The sequence below is a fragment of the Capricornis sumatraensis genome, chromosome 7 (genome assembly GCF_032405125.1).
Source record: "Capricornis sumatraensis isolate serow.1 chromosome 7, serow.2, whole genome shotgun sequence".
NCBI classification, from domain to species: Eukaryota; Metazoa; Chordata; class Mammalia; order Artiodactyla; family Bovidae; genus Capricornis; species Capricornis sumatraensis.
The window spans coordinates 61,493,367-61,510,070 of NC_091075.1; the positions used below are offsets into that span (position 1 = coordinate 61,493,367).

The 16,704-nt window shown below is 39.0% G+C and overlaps 1 pseudogene; it reads left to right on the forward strand.

The window, feature by feature from the left end:
- The window catches only part of LOC138081809 (nucleosome assembly protein 1-like 1), a 51,851-nt pseudogene that overhangs the window by 27,637 nt on the left and 7,510 nt on the right, over positions 1-16,704 (forward strand).

Consider the following 16,704-nt stretch of genomic DNA (forward strand, 5'->3'; position numbering starts at 1 on the left):
ATTTTTGTATTCTGGAAAAGAAATTCCTTATGCAGTAGCAGTCACTCCCTATTCCACCCTAACCTAGAAAAAGTCCTATCAACCACTAATCTACATTTTATCTCTTATTTTAAATTTTACTTATAAATTAAATCATAACATGTAGCCTTTTATACCTGGCTTCTTTCATTTAGCATAATGTTTTCAAGGTTCATCTATGTTGGAGCACAAATTATTTCCTTTCTTTTTTGGGCGAATTTTGTGATTCCATTATATGGCTGTACCACATTTTATCTATCCATTCTTCACTTCTGGATGTTGGGTTGTTTCTACTTTTTGTCTGTTATGAATAATGTTGCTACCAATGTTCATGTACATGTTTTTGAGAGGATGGATTGTTTTCATTTCTCTGGGGTGAATTCCTGGGAGTAGAACAGCTGGACCATGTGTAACTCTGATAACTTTTTGAGGACCTGCTTGCTTGCTTTCCAAAGCAGCTGCCTATTGCACATTCTCAGTGGGAATGCATGCTGGTTTCGATTTCTCTGAATCCTTGTCAACACTTATTATTGTCCATCTTTTTTATTATAGGCATTTCAGTGGGTGTGAAGGTTATTGATTTTAAAGTTAATTGGAATAGTATATTCAGAATGCAAATATAACCACTCTCTTTCAATGGTCCTAATTTTTTTCAGAATTCCCAAAGCATAATATAACATAGGAAGTCTTCCATGTTACTAGCCCTACCTCCCATCTCTAGCCTCACATTCTGCCACTTCCCTTCATTGCATTTTATACTCTGGTGATACTGAATTGCATGGAGGTTTCTACATGCACTTTGCTACTTCTAACCTCTGAAACTGTTTCTGCTTTTCATGCTTTAAGACTCTACCCAGGGCCTTCCCTGCTGGTCCGGTAGTTAAGAATCCTCCTTGTAATGCAAGGGATATTGGTTCCATCCCTGGTTTGGGAAGATCTCACATACTGCAGAGCAACTAAGCTCATGTGCCACAACTACTGAGCTCACATGCAGCACCAAAAGCCTTGAGCCTAGAGCCTGTGCTTTGCAAGAAGAGAAGTCACAGCTATGAGAAGCCAGCATACCACAACAAAGAGTAGTCCCCACTTGCCACAACTAGAGAAAGCCTGAGTGCAGCAATGTCGACCCAGCACAGCCAATAAATAAATAAATCTTAAAAAAAAAAGATTCTACTGAGATATTCATTTCTCATGAAGCTCTTTTCTAAATTCCCAAGTGGTATTATCATTTTTTTTTCTACTAGGTATTAGTTTATAAATACAACAACACTATGAGGCAGGAGCTATATCCTAATTTTATGCATAAGGAAGCTGTCCTTTAGAGAGAGAGAGAGATTAGTAACTTGCCAAAAATTCACACCATAAGGGAGTGGTGTGAATTAAATGCCATTCCTCTGTACTCTCATAGCAGCTTTTGCACACATGGGTTCTTTGTCTCATTACATTATCTCCTTATATATCTTCATCCAATCATTCACTCATTTAACTATTCATTCCTCAAATATTTATTTATAGTTTACCATGTATCAGGCATTGTGGCAGATGCTAGTGACATAATATTGACAAGAGAGATCCCATATGGGACTTCATTAAACTTAAGTCTGTCAGGGTGTATAAATGGTTTAACTCATGGATGTATCAGAGAAGGCAATGAGCAACCCACTCCAGTACTCTTACCTGGAAAATCCCATGGATGGAGGAGCCTGGTAGGCTGTAGTCCATGAGGTCGCAAAGAGTTGGACATGACTGGGCAATTTCACTTTCACTTTTCACTTTCATGCATTGGAGAAAGAAATGGAAACCCACTCCAGTGTTCTTGCCTGGAGAATCCCAGGGATGGTGGAGCTGGGTGGGCTGCCATCTATGGGGTTGCACAGGGTTGGACACAACTGGCATGACTTAGCAGCAGCAGCAGCATGGATGTATGCTATGGTAGCAAATAGCAGAGGGAACGAATCAGTAGTTAAAAAGCCCGTTAAAAATGACTTTGAAAGTGATAAAGCTAAGAATGACTGGATATTAATGAAGTAAACATCTCACGATGTTTGGCTTTGAGGTGACAGGTAGCATGCCATGTTGTATTAGTTATCTCTTAACAAGAGATATCTTAACAAGATACAAGTTAAATGTGTCCAGATAGAAGCCAAATTCTGTGAGGAAATTTATGATATTGAAGGAAAGTATGCTGTTCTCTATCAGCCTCTATCTGATAAACCATTTGAGATCATTTATGAACCTACATAAGAAGAATGTGAATGGAAATCAGATGAGGAAGATAAAATTTTGGAGGGGCTAAAAGTAAAGGCCAAGATTGAAGATGAGAAAAAGGATAAAGAGAAAGAGGACCTCAGGGGAATTCCTGAATTTTGGTTGACTGTTTTTTTTTTTTTTAATTTTTATTTTTACTTTATTTTACTTTACAATACTGTATTGGTTTTGCCATACTTTGACATGAATCCACCATGGGTGTACATGCGTTCCCAAACATGAACCCCCCTCCCACCTCCCTCCCCATAACATCTCTCTGGGTCATCACCGTGCACCAGCCCCAAGCATGCTGTATCCTGTGTCGGACATAGACTGGCGATTCGATTCTTACATGATAGTATAAATGTTACAATGCCATTCTCCCAAATCATCCCACCCTCTCCCTCTGAGTCCAAAAGTCTGTTATACACATCTGTGTCTTTTTTGCTGGGTTGACTGTTTTTTAAGTGTTGATTTGCTCAGTGGTAGTTTCAGGAAAATGATAAACCTATGCTGAAGCACTTGCAAGGTACTCGAGTGAAGTCCTTAGGTACAGGCCAGCCTATGTATTTCGTCTTCAAATTTCACTTTTAACCCAGTGAATATCTCACGAGTGAAGTGTTGACTAAGACACAGAATATGAGGTCAGAACCAGATGACTCGGATCCCTTTTCTTTGGATGGACCAGAAATTATGGGTTATTCAAGATGCCACGTAGACTGGAAAAAAGGAAAGAACTGTCATTTTGAAACCCACTACTAGAAGCAGAACCCACTCCAGTACTCTTGCCTGGAAAATCCCATGGACGGAGGAGCGTGGTAGGCTGCAGTCCATGGGGTCGCTAAGAGTCGGGCAGGACTGAACGACTTCACTTTCACTTTTCACTTTCATGCATTGGAGAAGGAAATGGCAACCCACTCCAGTGTTCTTGCCTGGAGAATCTCATGGACGGGGGAGCCTGGTGGGCTGCCGTCTATGGGGTCGCACAGAGTCGGACATGACTGAAGCGACTTAGCAGCAGCAGCAAGAAGCAGAAGCAAGGGACTTGGGTCTGTTTGTACTGTAACCAAAACGGTGTCTAATATTCTTTCTCGCATTTGTTTGTCCCTCCTGAAGTTCCTGAAAGTGGTGATCTGATGCTGCTGCTGAAGCTATTCTTCCTGCACACTTTAAAAGTCATCATTTTTTACATGAATATATAATCCCAAGATCAGTATTATACTTGACTGGAGAAATTACTGAAGAAGAAGAAGACGATGATTATGATAAAACAGTAGAGAAGAAGATGAGGAAAGAGAAGAAGGAGATGAGGAAAATGATTCAGACTATGACTCAAAGAAGGCTCAAACCCAACAAAGGGCGAGCAGCTGTAGCAGGATGTACGTGGCCCCAGGCATAACCTACACTGGTCTACCCTCTGCTTCCTTGGAAAAGAGGAATTTACATAATTTGAAAAACCTGTTTTAAGGGTTTTTGTTTGTTTGTTGGCTTGATTTTGTTTTTGCAGACTAAAATAAAATGATCAAATTTTAAAAAATTATTTCACAGTTTCTGTGGTCAGGAATTTGGAAGTGACTTAATCATGTAGTTGTGGCTCAGCGTCACTTATGAAGTTACCTTAAGATATTGGCTGGGGTTGCAGTCATCTGGAGGCTCACTAAAGTTTAACTGGAGGATCTGCTTCCCAAATGGCTCACTCACATGGCTGTTGGCAGAAGGCCTCAGTTCCCCATTATTATGTATGAGTCTCTCCAAGGGGCTGCTTTAGTATCTTTGAAATATGGCAACTTCCCCCAAAGAGAGCAAGAGGCCACAGTGCCTAATGACCTAGTCTTAGAAGCCATGCAAAATCACTTCTACCACTTTCTGCTCATTAGAAGTGAGTCCCTAAGTCTACTCTATATTTAAGGGGAGGAGAAGCATGCTTCAACTTTTTAACAGGATGAGTGTCAAAGATCTTGTAGACATATTTTAAAACTATCAAACATATTTAAGGAGATGACCAAAAAACATTCAGCATGGCTAGAATTAGAGTAAAAGAGGAAGGTAATGACTGATGAAAAGGCCTTGTGAGTGATGCCATTAGAAAAATTAGCTGGAGCCAGATTCCTTATTGCCTATTAATCTTAGTGATTTAGATTTTATTTTAAGGGCAGTGGGAAGCTATTGAAAAGTTTTCCTTTTTCAAAACTTTATTGAAATATAATTCATAAACCATGCAAATCACCTATTTAAAGTGTTCAACAAATGGTTTTTAGTATATTCACAGAACTGTACATTTCTTTCTACAATCAATTTTAGAATATTTCCAATATTACCCCAAAAAGAAAGGCTTAGTTGTTACTCCTTACTCCCTGTCCCTAGGCAACCACCAATCTACTTTTTCTCTCTATATATTTACCTATTCTGGCCTTTCATGCAAATGGAATCATATATGTGGTACTTTGTGACTGGTTTCTTTTACTTATCATGTTTTCAAGATTCATTTATGTTGCACTATGTATCAATACTCTTTTTTTTTTAAGAAACATTTTATTTATTTACTTTCTGACTACACAGTGCAGTGTGGCTTGCAGGATCTCAATTCTGTGACCAGGGATTGAACCTGGGCCATGGCAGTATTATAATAAAAGCACCAAATCCTTACCATTAGTGTGTGCATGCATGCTAAGTTGCTTCAGTCGTGTCCAACTCTTTGGGACACTATGGACTGTAGCCTGCCAGTCTCTCTGTCCATGGATTCTCCAGGCAACAATACTGGAGTGGGTTGCCATGTCCTCCTCCAGGGGATGTTCCCGACCCGAGGATTAAACCCGCATCTCCTGCATTAGCAGGCAGATTCTTTACCACTAGCACCCCTTGGGAAGCTCCCGTTCCTTTTTATGGATGAATAATATTCCATTGCATAGATACACATTTTACCTATCAGCTGATAGACATTTGGCTTGTTTCTACTTTTTGGCTACTGTGAATAATGTTGCTGTAAACATTCATGTACAAGATTTTGTGTGGGCATATTTTCTACATACTTGGGAGTAGATTTCTGGGTCATGTCATAACTGTATGTTTAACTTTTTGAGGAACTGCCAGGCTGTTTCCCATTCAGCTGCAGCATTTTACATTCCTACTAGCAATGTATGAGGATTCCAATTTCTTCACACCTTTGCCAGCATATGCTGTTGTCCATCTTTTTGATAACCGCCATCCTAGTGGGTGTGACAAGGCATTTCATTTTGTTTTCAGTTTGCATTTTTGTTTTAAAACATAGGTTTATTATTATTCAGGTATGAAAGGTCAACAGGTCAGATTGTCATTGAAAAGATAGCTGTAACGCTCAGAGATCTCAAGAGGAGGGGGCAAGCCATGTCATGGCAGAAGGAGCCACCAAGTTCAGTCAGGCGAGGAGGGGAATGTAGGCAAGAACTTTTACTGTGATTTCTGTGAGAATGAACAGGTGAGGTGGAGTAAGATTGGCTAGGTGGATAATTTCCATAGGCCCCAGGGTAAAGGGGCTGCTCCTAGTTTGTCTGGTTCCTGGACCGGGACCTCCAGAGAAATAGTACCCTGGAGTATAAGAATCTGATAAAGGAGATGATTGAGGGTTTAGGCTGTAGATTATTTAGTCTGCAGATGAAAGGCATGTCTTACTATCTATAAATATTGGCTAACCCCAGGAGGGGCAGTTCTTCAGGATCAGCAAGGGCCCAAAATGTCAAAGCATCAGAAATACAGGGTTAATACAATTCCCTTGATAGTTAATGTTGTTGAGTACCTTTTCATATGTTTATTGGCCAACATGGGAGCAGTGTCTGCTTAGATTCTTTGACCATTTATTTTATTTTTAAAATTTTAAATGTGCTGGGTTTTCATTGCTGCATGCAGGCTTTTCCTTGAGGTGCTCAGCTTTAGTTGCCCTGTGGCATGTGGGATCTTAGTTCCCCAACCAGGGATTGAACCTGAGTCCCCAGCATTGTAAGGCAGTTTCTTAACCACTGGACTAACAGTGTAGTCCCCTTTGCCCATTTTAAAATTGAATTATCTTTTTATTATTGAGTTGTAATTGTTTTTTGTACCTTCTAGCTACAAGTCCCTTATCAGATATATGATTTGCAAAAAATGTCTCCTGTGGGTTTTTTTTTATCCCCTTCACTTTCTTCATGATGTCATGAAGCACAAAAGGGAGAGTTCTAATAGGAAAGTGATCAAAGCAGATTTACATTTTAGAAAGAGTGCTCTGTTTGTGGTATGGCTAGTTGTATGTGGGTAAGCAAGACTGAGGAAGTGAAATCAGTTAGGAGTCAGTTGCAGCGATCAAAAAAAGAGATGAAGGTGCCTGGAAGAGAGCAGTAGTGCAAGACCAGAGAGAACTGGGACTTATAGGAGCCAGAATGTCCGGGACTTGGAACTTTATCAATGAGAAGTACAAAGAATGTAATAAAGAGATAAAAATCACGAATGAAGTCCAAATATCTTTGGCTTTGGTAACTTTGGGACATATAATTAAAGGAATACTAGAGATGGATTTTCCTCATTAGTTGCTACTTTAACCAAATTGAAATACATAAATGTCTAACTTTTGGAACTGAAAGGAATACAATCTAAATGGAACATGTTGTTGTTTAGATACTAAGATTGAAGGCAGGAAGAGAAGGGGGTGACAGAGGGTGAGATGGTTAGATGGCATCACCAACTCAGTGGACGTGAGTGTGTGAGCAAACTCCAGGAGATAGTGATGGACAGGGAAGCCTGGCATGCTGCAGTCCATGGGGTCACAAAGAGTCAGATACGACTTAGCAACTGAATAACGATAAAGTTGTGTCTGACTCTTTTGTGACTCCATGGACTATAGCCCTCCTGGCTTCTCTGTCCATGGGATTCCCCAGGCAAGAATACTGGGGTGGGTTGCCATTTCCTTCTCCAGGAGATAAAGTTTAGATGCAAGGAGTTCATTGCTATAACAGTTTTTTGTTTAAATTTTAGACTAATATGATTTAAATACTAGAAATTGTGTTGTTTTTAGCAATATGTGTCATATTTCAGAATTATCATTGAACAAAGTATGAAACACAGATAATGACACATATCATATGAAATCACTTATACCTATGTGGAATCTAAAAAAATTATATAAATAAACTAATTTACAAAGCAGAAATAGACTCACAGACATAGAAAACAAACTTATGAGAATTCCCTGGTGATCCAGTGGTTAAGACTTCAATCCACTGCAGGGAGCATGGGTTCCATCCCTGTTAGGGGAACTAAAATCCTGCAAGCTGAGCAGTGCATTAAAAAAAAAAGAAGAGAGAGAGAATGAGAAAAAGAAAAAAGAAAATAGACTTATTATTACCAAAAGGGATGGGGGGGCATAAACTAGGAGTTTGTGATCAACATATACATACTACTATATATAAAACAGGTAAACAAAGACCTGTTGTGTAGACAAGGAACCATATTCAATATCTTGACCTATAATGGAAAATAATCTGAAAAAGAATATATATATACACACATATATATGAGAATCACTTTACTGTACACCTGAAACTAACACAACATTGTAAATTAACTACACTTCAATAAAAAATGGTTAATAAAAATATTTAAAACAAATCATGAAAAGGATTAATTTTCTTTATATCTGAAGACTTGGACTAAGTGAAGGGAAAGAGACTTTTCAAGATTTTGAAAATAGGCTTATTGAAGAGAAGCAGGTCTAAAGTCAGGCTGATAATTGACCATGTTGAATCTGAAGTTCCTATGATACATTCAGATGAAGACTGTCTAATAAGCATTTGGATATATAATGCTGATACTCCCTGGGAATGTCCAAATTGCAGTTCTAAATTTTAGAGTAATTTTCATACAGATAGTAATTATAAATCATTAGATATATTGAGATTATTGAGGAGCCAGATGGTAAATATGGAAGAGGATGCTAAAAGAATCAGGGAAGCACCATGTTTAAGATCTAAAAAGAAAAAAAGACCCAGTGCAGCCATAAGTAAATAAATAAGAGGGGGAAAAAGAAAGAAGAGGAACTTGTAAAGAACAACAAGGATCAGCCAGTAAGTGGCAGGAATACTGAAGACTCCTTACCATCGTTGTCAAAGAAAGAGCTCAACAGCGTATTGTTTTTTGTGTTTTTTTGAGATGTCAAGCAAAAAACTGACTTCTGATTATAGGAACACAGAGGTAAGAAGTGACTGAAGTAGGAGGAGATTCTGGGGAGTAGTGAAGATGGAAGTCAGAGTGCAGTGACTTCAAGAGTGAAGATAAGAGGAATTGATGATAGGGAATATAGAATTATTCAAGTGCTTTCGGAACTAAGGACAAAATAGAAGGAGAATGAAGGATGAGAAATAGTCTTTTTCATATAGGAGAGGGCTGAGGTGTTTAATGCTGATAAGAAGGCAATAAAAAGATATTTAAAATACAAGTGAACAGTATATAGATACTCCAAGACTGAAGACAAAAAAAAAAATGCACAAATACTGCATTCTACTTATTAAATCTCTCTCATACTTTTCATGGGTTAGCATTTTCTAATTACTTTATGTGTACACTAGGATTCAACAAATGTCTCTATTGTAGACAATGAGAGCCAGGCTTCCTCTCTGCTGGAGAAAAATATTATAAATAAGGAGCGGGGAAAGGTTTGAATTTTCTGACATGAGATGATGTCAGAATAAACTAATGTCAAATAAACTCATACATAGATAGAAATATAAAAGAGTGTGCATTAATACACATACATAGGATCCCTTAGCTCTGTTCACTAGAAGGGCCTAGGAGCAATAATATCCAGTAGCAATGAGCACATCTAGCATCCAGATGAATTCCTAAGTAACATTCTTTAATAACAGGAACCTGGGGCTCCTCGGGGAAGTACTTAATTCTAGGGCTGGTGCAGGATGAGTCTGGGATATCTTGTAATACCAGAAAATAAGGGAATGCTTGAAAAAGGAAGTGGACACATCAAAAGGACACAGAAACTAGCCTGAAGGAGCGCCCAATGACAAAAGTTGAATAACTTGAGAAACAAATAATGATAATATTGAATATAACCCATAAAGTAAAATAAATATCCATGAGTTCATATTGACATAAATATAATTAGATAAATTAGAAAGAAGGAACAACTATTCCTTGCAGAAAATTTTCAATTAATAGGTGTACAATGAATGAGGGAAATAGCCAATCTATATTAGACAAATACAACAGTAATAATTGTTGCAGGCAAGATCCACTGATAGATGATAAAGTCAGATGGTGAAAGTTTGAGGAAAGATGGGATTTTTGCATAGTCTCAAAGTAACTTCCTCAAGATATTTATCAATATAAAGGAAAGAAAATGGTAACTTTACTACCTGGTAGATAGTAACCAAGTGATCAAGGTTAATACCACCAGTAATAAGATGTACTGATATCATGCATCTTCTGATAGGTGTTTAGAACATACTATGGCCTATGTGGTAGTGGTTGTTGTTAAGCCACTAAGTTGTGTACAGCTCTTTGCGACCCCATGGACTATAGCCCACAAGCTTCCTCTGTCCATGGGATTTCCCAGGCAAGAATACTACAGTGGGTTGCCATTTCCTTCTCTAGGGGATCTTCCAACCCAGGGATGGAACCTGGGTCTCCTGCATTGCAGGTGGATTCTTTATAGCTGAGCCACCAGGGAACCCCGTCTATGTGGTATTTTTGCCCCAAATGCACAACTTTAATCTAGTTATTAGAAAATATCACAGAAACCCCTTCCCTCTTGGCTCAGAGGGTAAAGAATCTGCCTACAATGCAGGAGACCCAGGTTCGATTGTGGTTGGGAAGATTCCCTGGAGAAAGGAATGGCTAATCACTGCAGATGGTGATTGCAGCCATGAAATTAAAAGATGCTTACTCTTTGGAAGAAAAGTTATGACCAGCCTAGATAGCATATTCAAAAGCAGAGACATTACTTTGCCAACTAAGGTCCGTCTAGTCAAGGCTATGGTTTTTCCAGTAGTCATGTATGAATGTGAGAGTTGGACTGTGAAGAAGGCTGAGCGCCGAAGAATTGATGCTTTTGAACTGTGGTGTTGGAGAAGACTCTTGAGAGTCCCTTGGACTGCAAGGAGATCCAACCAGTCCATTCTGAAGGAGATCAGCCGTGGGATTTCTTTGGAAGGAATGATGCTAAAGCTGAAACTCCAGTACTTTGGCCATCTCATGCAGAGAGTTGACTCATTGGAAAAGACTCTGATGCTGGAGGGATTGGGGGCAGGAGGAGAAGGGGATGACAGAGGATGAGATGGCTGGATGGCATCATGGACTTGATGGCTGTGAGTCTGAGTGAACTCCGGGAGTTGGTGATGGACAGGGAGGCCTGGAGTGCTGCAATTCATGGGGTCGCAAGGAGTCGGACACGACTGAGCAACTGAACGGAACTGAACTGAACCCACTCCAGTATTCTTGCCTGGAGAATTCCATCAACAGAGGAGCCTGGCGGGCTACAGTGTGGACTTGCAAAGGAGCTGGACACCACTGACTGAGCACACAGACACACAGTTTAGTTAACAGGACTGTAGCAGCGTTAATGTCCACTTTTGTTCATTGAACTATGGTTATTTAGATTGTTAATACTGGAGGAAGCTTGGGTGAAGGCTACATATGAACTCTGTTCTATTTTTGTAATTTTCTGTAACTCCAAAACTATTTCAAACCAAAAAGTTAAAAAATAAATAAAGATGAGTGATGGGGTCTAGAAAACAAGGGGAAAAGTAGCCTTAGGAGGTAAAGCTATGCTGCTCCCATGGAACCAGGAGGGCTAGCAGAAAGCATGAGTGGCCATGTAGGTAGGTTTACTGGCCTGCTGGCAGGAAGCTGATGGAGTTCTTCAAGGGAAGACCACTGCTGTATCCTCAATACCCATCACCTGCATGCGTGTGTGCATGCAAGCTCAGTCGTTTCACTCATGTGGGACTCTGCGACCCCATGGACTGTAACCCGCTAGGCTCCTCTGTCCATGGGATTCTCCAGGCAAGAATACTGAAGCGCGTTGCTGTGCCCTCCTCCAGGGGATTTTCCCAGTCCAGGGATCGAACCCATGTCTCTTGCATTGCAGGCAGATTCTTTACCTGCTGAGCCACTGGGGAAGCCCCTATCCCCATCACAAGGTCTGCCATACAGTAATGACTCATATATTTAGTGAACTGAACAGGCTTGGGTTTCGGTCATGATTGCATCATGATTATATCACAATTTCTAGATAGGAACTTAGGAAAATTACCTCTCTCTGTGCCTTCATTTCCTGTGAAAATGGGGACAATAATACCAGTCATTGAGTCAGAAACTAATATATATTCACAAAAATCTGTTTCCTTTTCTTCCTGGACATGCAGCTAGGTAATCCTTTGCAGCCTCCAATTATATTAGGCACATACTGACTGGCATATCACTGGCTCTCAATATATGTTTAATGAGAGATATATAACTGCTGACATATTCCATTATAAATTTTGCTGTGTCACCAGTTCTTCCTTATCTTGATCCAGGTTGACATCTTGTCTGGCCATGGAGGTTGTTAAGACCAAATGAAAATTTCCTGTGGATGATTTGTTGTAAAGAATATGATTTGTTTTACACAGAACTGGTAATAATTTCCCCCTAATTATAAGCCATGAAGAAAAGAAAGCATTCTCAATCCTATGACATTGCATAGAACTGGACGAAAACAATAGTTGTGGAAAAATTTGCCAGAGTATTTCTTCCTCCACCCCCCATTTATTATAATTTAAGAATACACTATTATTAGTAGTGTGAAGGATGTTGTGATTAGAGAATGGGGAAATTGAACTGCAGCTCACAAAAACTTGCTGACTTCCGAGGTGGAGTCCTCTAGGGTTGCCTTAGATTAAACCATCGGTGATTCAGATATTTTTGGCCACATCGAGAGGCATGAGGGATCTTAGTTTCCTGAGTAGGGATGGAAACTGTGTGCCCTGCAGTTGAAGCTCGGAGTCCTAACCACTGGACTGCCAGGGAATTCCCAGTGGTTCAGATTTTGAACCTCAACCTTTCTAGTTCAATGACACAGTCAAGTCAGTTAAATGAATGAGTTAAATCCATGAATTCTCATGCCAACAAATTTCATGTGAGAATAATATGTAAACCAGGATGCTTTAATTTACAATGATAACTGTAACCAGAGAGCAGGTTGTATGCCTTATCAGCTGCTTGATACACTCTTTCTTGGTAGGAAAATATGGGAGGCCATATAGCTATAATTGGCCTTCCCAGGTGGCGCTTGTCATAAAGAACCCTTCTGCCAATGCAGGAGATGCAGGTTCAATCCTTGGGTCGGCAAGGTCCCCTGGAGGAGGGCATGGCAACCCACTGCAGAATTCTTGCCTGGAGAATCTCATGGACAGAGGAGCCTAGCGGGCTGCAGTCCAGTGGGTCGCAAAGTGTCGGGCATGACTGAATCAACTTAGCATGCATGCACACATAGTTATAATCAGAAAGTTTCCTGGTAAAATGAAATCTGGAGCAAGAAGAATTAGATGGGTAATCTTCTAGTTTTTATTTTTAAAAATGTATTTATTTTTGGCTGCACTGGGTCTTCATTGCTGTGCTTGGGCTTTCTCTAGTTTTGGTGGTGGTGGGAGGCTACTCATCCTTGCAGTGCGAAGGCTTCTCACCACAGTGGCTTCTCGTGTGGTGGAACACAGGGTCTAGGTGGGAGGGCTCAGTACTTGTGGACCACTAGCTGCCTGGAGGCATGTAGAATCTTCCCAGACCAGGGATCCAACCCTGGCAGGTGAACTCTTAACCACTGGACCACTGGGAAAGTCCTAGATGGGTAATCATAAAGGCCAGGATTATCAAATTATCGTAAGTGAACATAATCATTTCAGTAGTAAGAAAATGCTTGCTAAGAGAGGTCTGCTTTTCTCTACCAATATTTTCTTTTATATGAACTGAACTGAGAAAGATATAACTCCTAGCTTCCTATTCCTTTACCCATCCAGGAGTGGAGAAAGTAACATCTGATAGGTAAATTCAGGAAGAATGACTGAAGCATGGTTGCCTGATTTCTTGTCTTTGCTCCTGAAAGTAAGGCTGCTCAGAGAGTATGTGCTTCTTCCAGGATTTAAGATTTACTTCATCCAGTGTGTTGCTCAGGGCTAATTTCTCCATTAGGCACAGTGGGCCCAGGGTCTAGGAGTCAGGATAGTTTCAGGGGCCCTGAAAATGTTTTTCAATTTAAAATGAGAAGGAAAAAAAATGAACTTGTAAGCCAATGAAAATGTTTTAATACATACTATTAATATATTTTTATCTATATCAGTGCAGTCTGCAAGGAGATCCAACAAGTCCATCCTAAAGGAAATCAGTCCTGGATGTTCGTTGGAAGGACTGATGTTCAAGCTAAAACTCCAAATTTGACCACGTGATATGAAGAGCTGACTCATTTGAAAAGACCCTGATGTGGGGAAAGATTGAAGGCAGAGGAGAAGGGGCCGACAGAGGATGAGATGGTTAGATGGCATCACCAACTAAATGGACATGAGTTTGGGTAAACTCTGGGAGGTGGTGGTGGACAGGCAGGCCTGGCATGCTATGGTTCATGGGGTCACAAAGAGTCGGACATGACTGAGTGACTGAACTGAACTATGTCAGAGCAGTCATAAAACATGGCTTTTTTTTTTTTTTTTTAATGATAGAAGGTAGCCATAAAGGCAGAAATGCCGTGCAAGATCCTTTGTGGCCCTGTGCAGTCTGTGCAACAGAGTAGGGAATTCTACCTAATTGAGGGGTTTGCATGACAGGTCAGTTTGTTTCTCATGAGCTGTAGCCTGCACTCGGTCCTTATCAGTTCAAGGAGATATTCGATCCCTCATATACCTTACACTTGACCTTTATTCTCAATTTAGACAGAGGAGAGCAATGCTATTTACTGAGCTCCCTGAAGACTCCAACATCAATCACAGGAATATATATTTATTGAATTAAGTGGAAGCAGACTGGGGAATTTGTGTACTGAGCAGGGTTACTCTGATCAATGTTGGTCAATTTCTGAGAAATTACTGTTACTTTACTTCCTATTTCTATGTTCTATGCAAATCAAATTCTTTTATATTTTGGAATCAGTCAAAAGAAAATGAAGAAACTCATTGACATCATCCTACAAATTATCCTAATTTGGAACAGGCTTTTTGAGTGATCCATCAAAGCAAATAATGAGAAATTCCATGAACAAATGTCCAATATAGGGTATATTTTGAAATACTCACATACATTCTGTATAGAACTCCAGGTAAACTCTGGAAGTATTTCATACATGGAAAAGTCACTTATGTTAGGTGATATTACATTCAGAGAGCAAGTTGGAATGACAACCTCTTCCTAGGAATGATAATGGTTTTTCTAGGAAAAAGATGATATTTATTTATTTTTCCTTCTCTTGATTAAAACTCTAGATATTGTTTTAAGTCTTAAAGTGGTTAGAGTTTTGGTTCTCAAGATGATTGAAATTTTTAGCTAACTACAATTTTATTTAAAAAATTTATTTATATTAAAATTTTTTCTTCCTTTTTTGCTTTAAAAATTTTTTAAATTTTCATTTATGTATGCTGACTTCAATTTTAAAATTCACTGAAGCTCATTATAAATGGATCAAAATGAGAAAAATAGAAAATCCTTTCAAGTTCAGTTAAAGAATAAACTAATATTTATCAAGCACCTGATATATATTAAGGATTTACTTAGCTATTTTCATTCATATTGTCTCATTTAATTCTTAAAATGGTCCTCTAAGGTTATCATCCTTATCCTCACTTTACTATTTGAGGAAACTGAGGTTGGGACAGTTAAATGTCTTTGTAGAGCTCATATTAATGACATGGCAGAACTGAAAATGGGAACCAAGTTTAAAAGCCCATATTGCCAGTAGACGTTTACAGACGGCCATCCATGTGTCAGTCTGGGAATGCCCTCTGCAAGTCACACTGGGGACAGGATGGGGTGAGGAACCAAGATGCTTGGGATCACAACCTTCAATTCCTGTGGTGGTTTCAACTGTAGACTTTCAAAGTTGCTCTTTAATAATAAAAAATAAAGTAAGCCCATATTATTTTCCATGTCATCATCCTACTCCTCTTAGTGGAAAATAACAATGATGATGCTTTATACCTGTATGTCTTACCTCAGCAAAATTACAACAAAACTCCTTAAGGACAGGGCCTGTGTCTTATACTTTTACAATATCCCTGATAATAAATTCTCAAGAAATATTGAGAAAGAATAAAGAATAGCTCCTGGTAGTTAAATAATGGTATTTAACTTTTCAATGGGATTTTAATGGTAGAAATAAACTGTGCTCTTCTACATCTTAGTACTTATATGTAATTATTTTGACATTTTACATGAGAGATAATTTCATCATCCTGTTTAAATTCACCCTATATAAATGGTACATAAACAGTTGTGAAGCGTCTATGCTGCCATCCCTGGAATGTGTATTATGTCACCATGCTCAGATAAACTATATTTAGCCTCATTTGCAAGCTGTTGAACTCTAGGAGTTGCTCTATAAATGCATTCTGGGCCTTCTATGAACTTTCTGAAGTATTTCCTAGTTTTGCAGTACTAGGAAGAATGATATAAAATAAATAGTAAAATGATAGTTCTACAGATTTGAACCTATAGATTTAAAAATGTGAACAAAGAAATGGACACTGCTTTCTGAAAGGGTAAGTGTCAATGTATTAACTAGCCCTAAGTCTTCGAAACTCATATTTGAATATGCTCAAATAATGACACCCATGTCTCTTCACCATAGGATTGATGCTCTTGCCCTGTTCCCCAGTGCCTTTTCTATCCAAATATAAATCAGCCTAAAAATGTTCCACAATCTTCAAACTCCATCCTAACTAGAAAAAGTTAAGAACTTATCTTTCAGGCAGGCTATCAAGAAACACTAACTGAGAAGTCTCAGTTCTCAGGCAGGGAACTGAGAGGAAAGTCTAGCAGGTGGAATGTGTTACTTGGCTTCAGGCCTAGTTTATATTTTCCATCAGCAAACACCACCTTAGCTTAGGGTGAAGGTCTTTCAGAATGCCTTGAACTTGTTCACTCTTTCAATTTGAGAGATTTAAAGAAAACAGTATAAACTTTGAGAGCCCAAATGGATTTCATTATAAAGAACTTCACATTTCATTTTAACAAGAATTTACAGAAAACCTACTACAATAGTTAAACTCTTTTCGATGCCATGATAATAGTTAAACTGTTTGGATCAGAAAACAACTTAGGTTAGCTTAGGACAAAAAAAGGAGATTTATTATAAGAATATAGGAAAGTTGAAGGTATCACATTCCCTGATTTCAAACGATAAATATATAGTAAAGAAACAGAATAGTCAACAGCATATTGGCACAAAAACAGATGCATAGATCA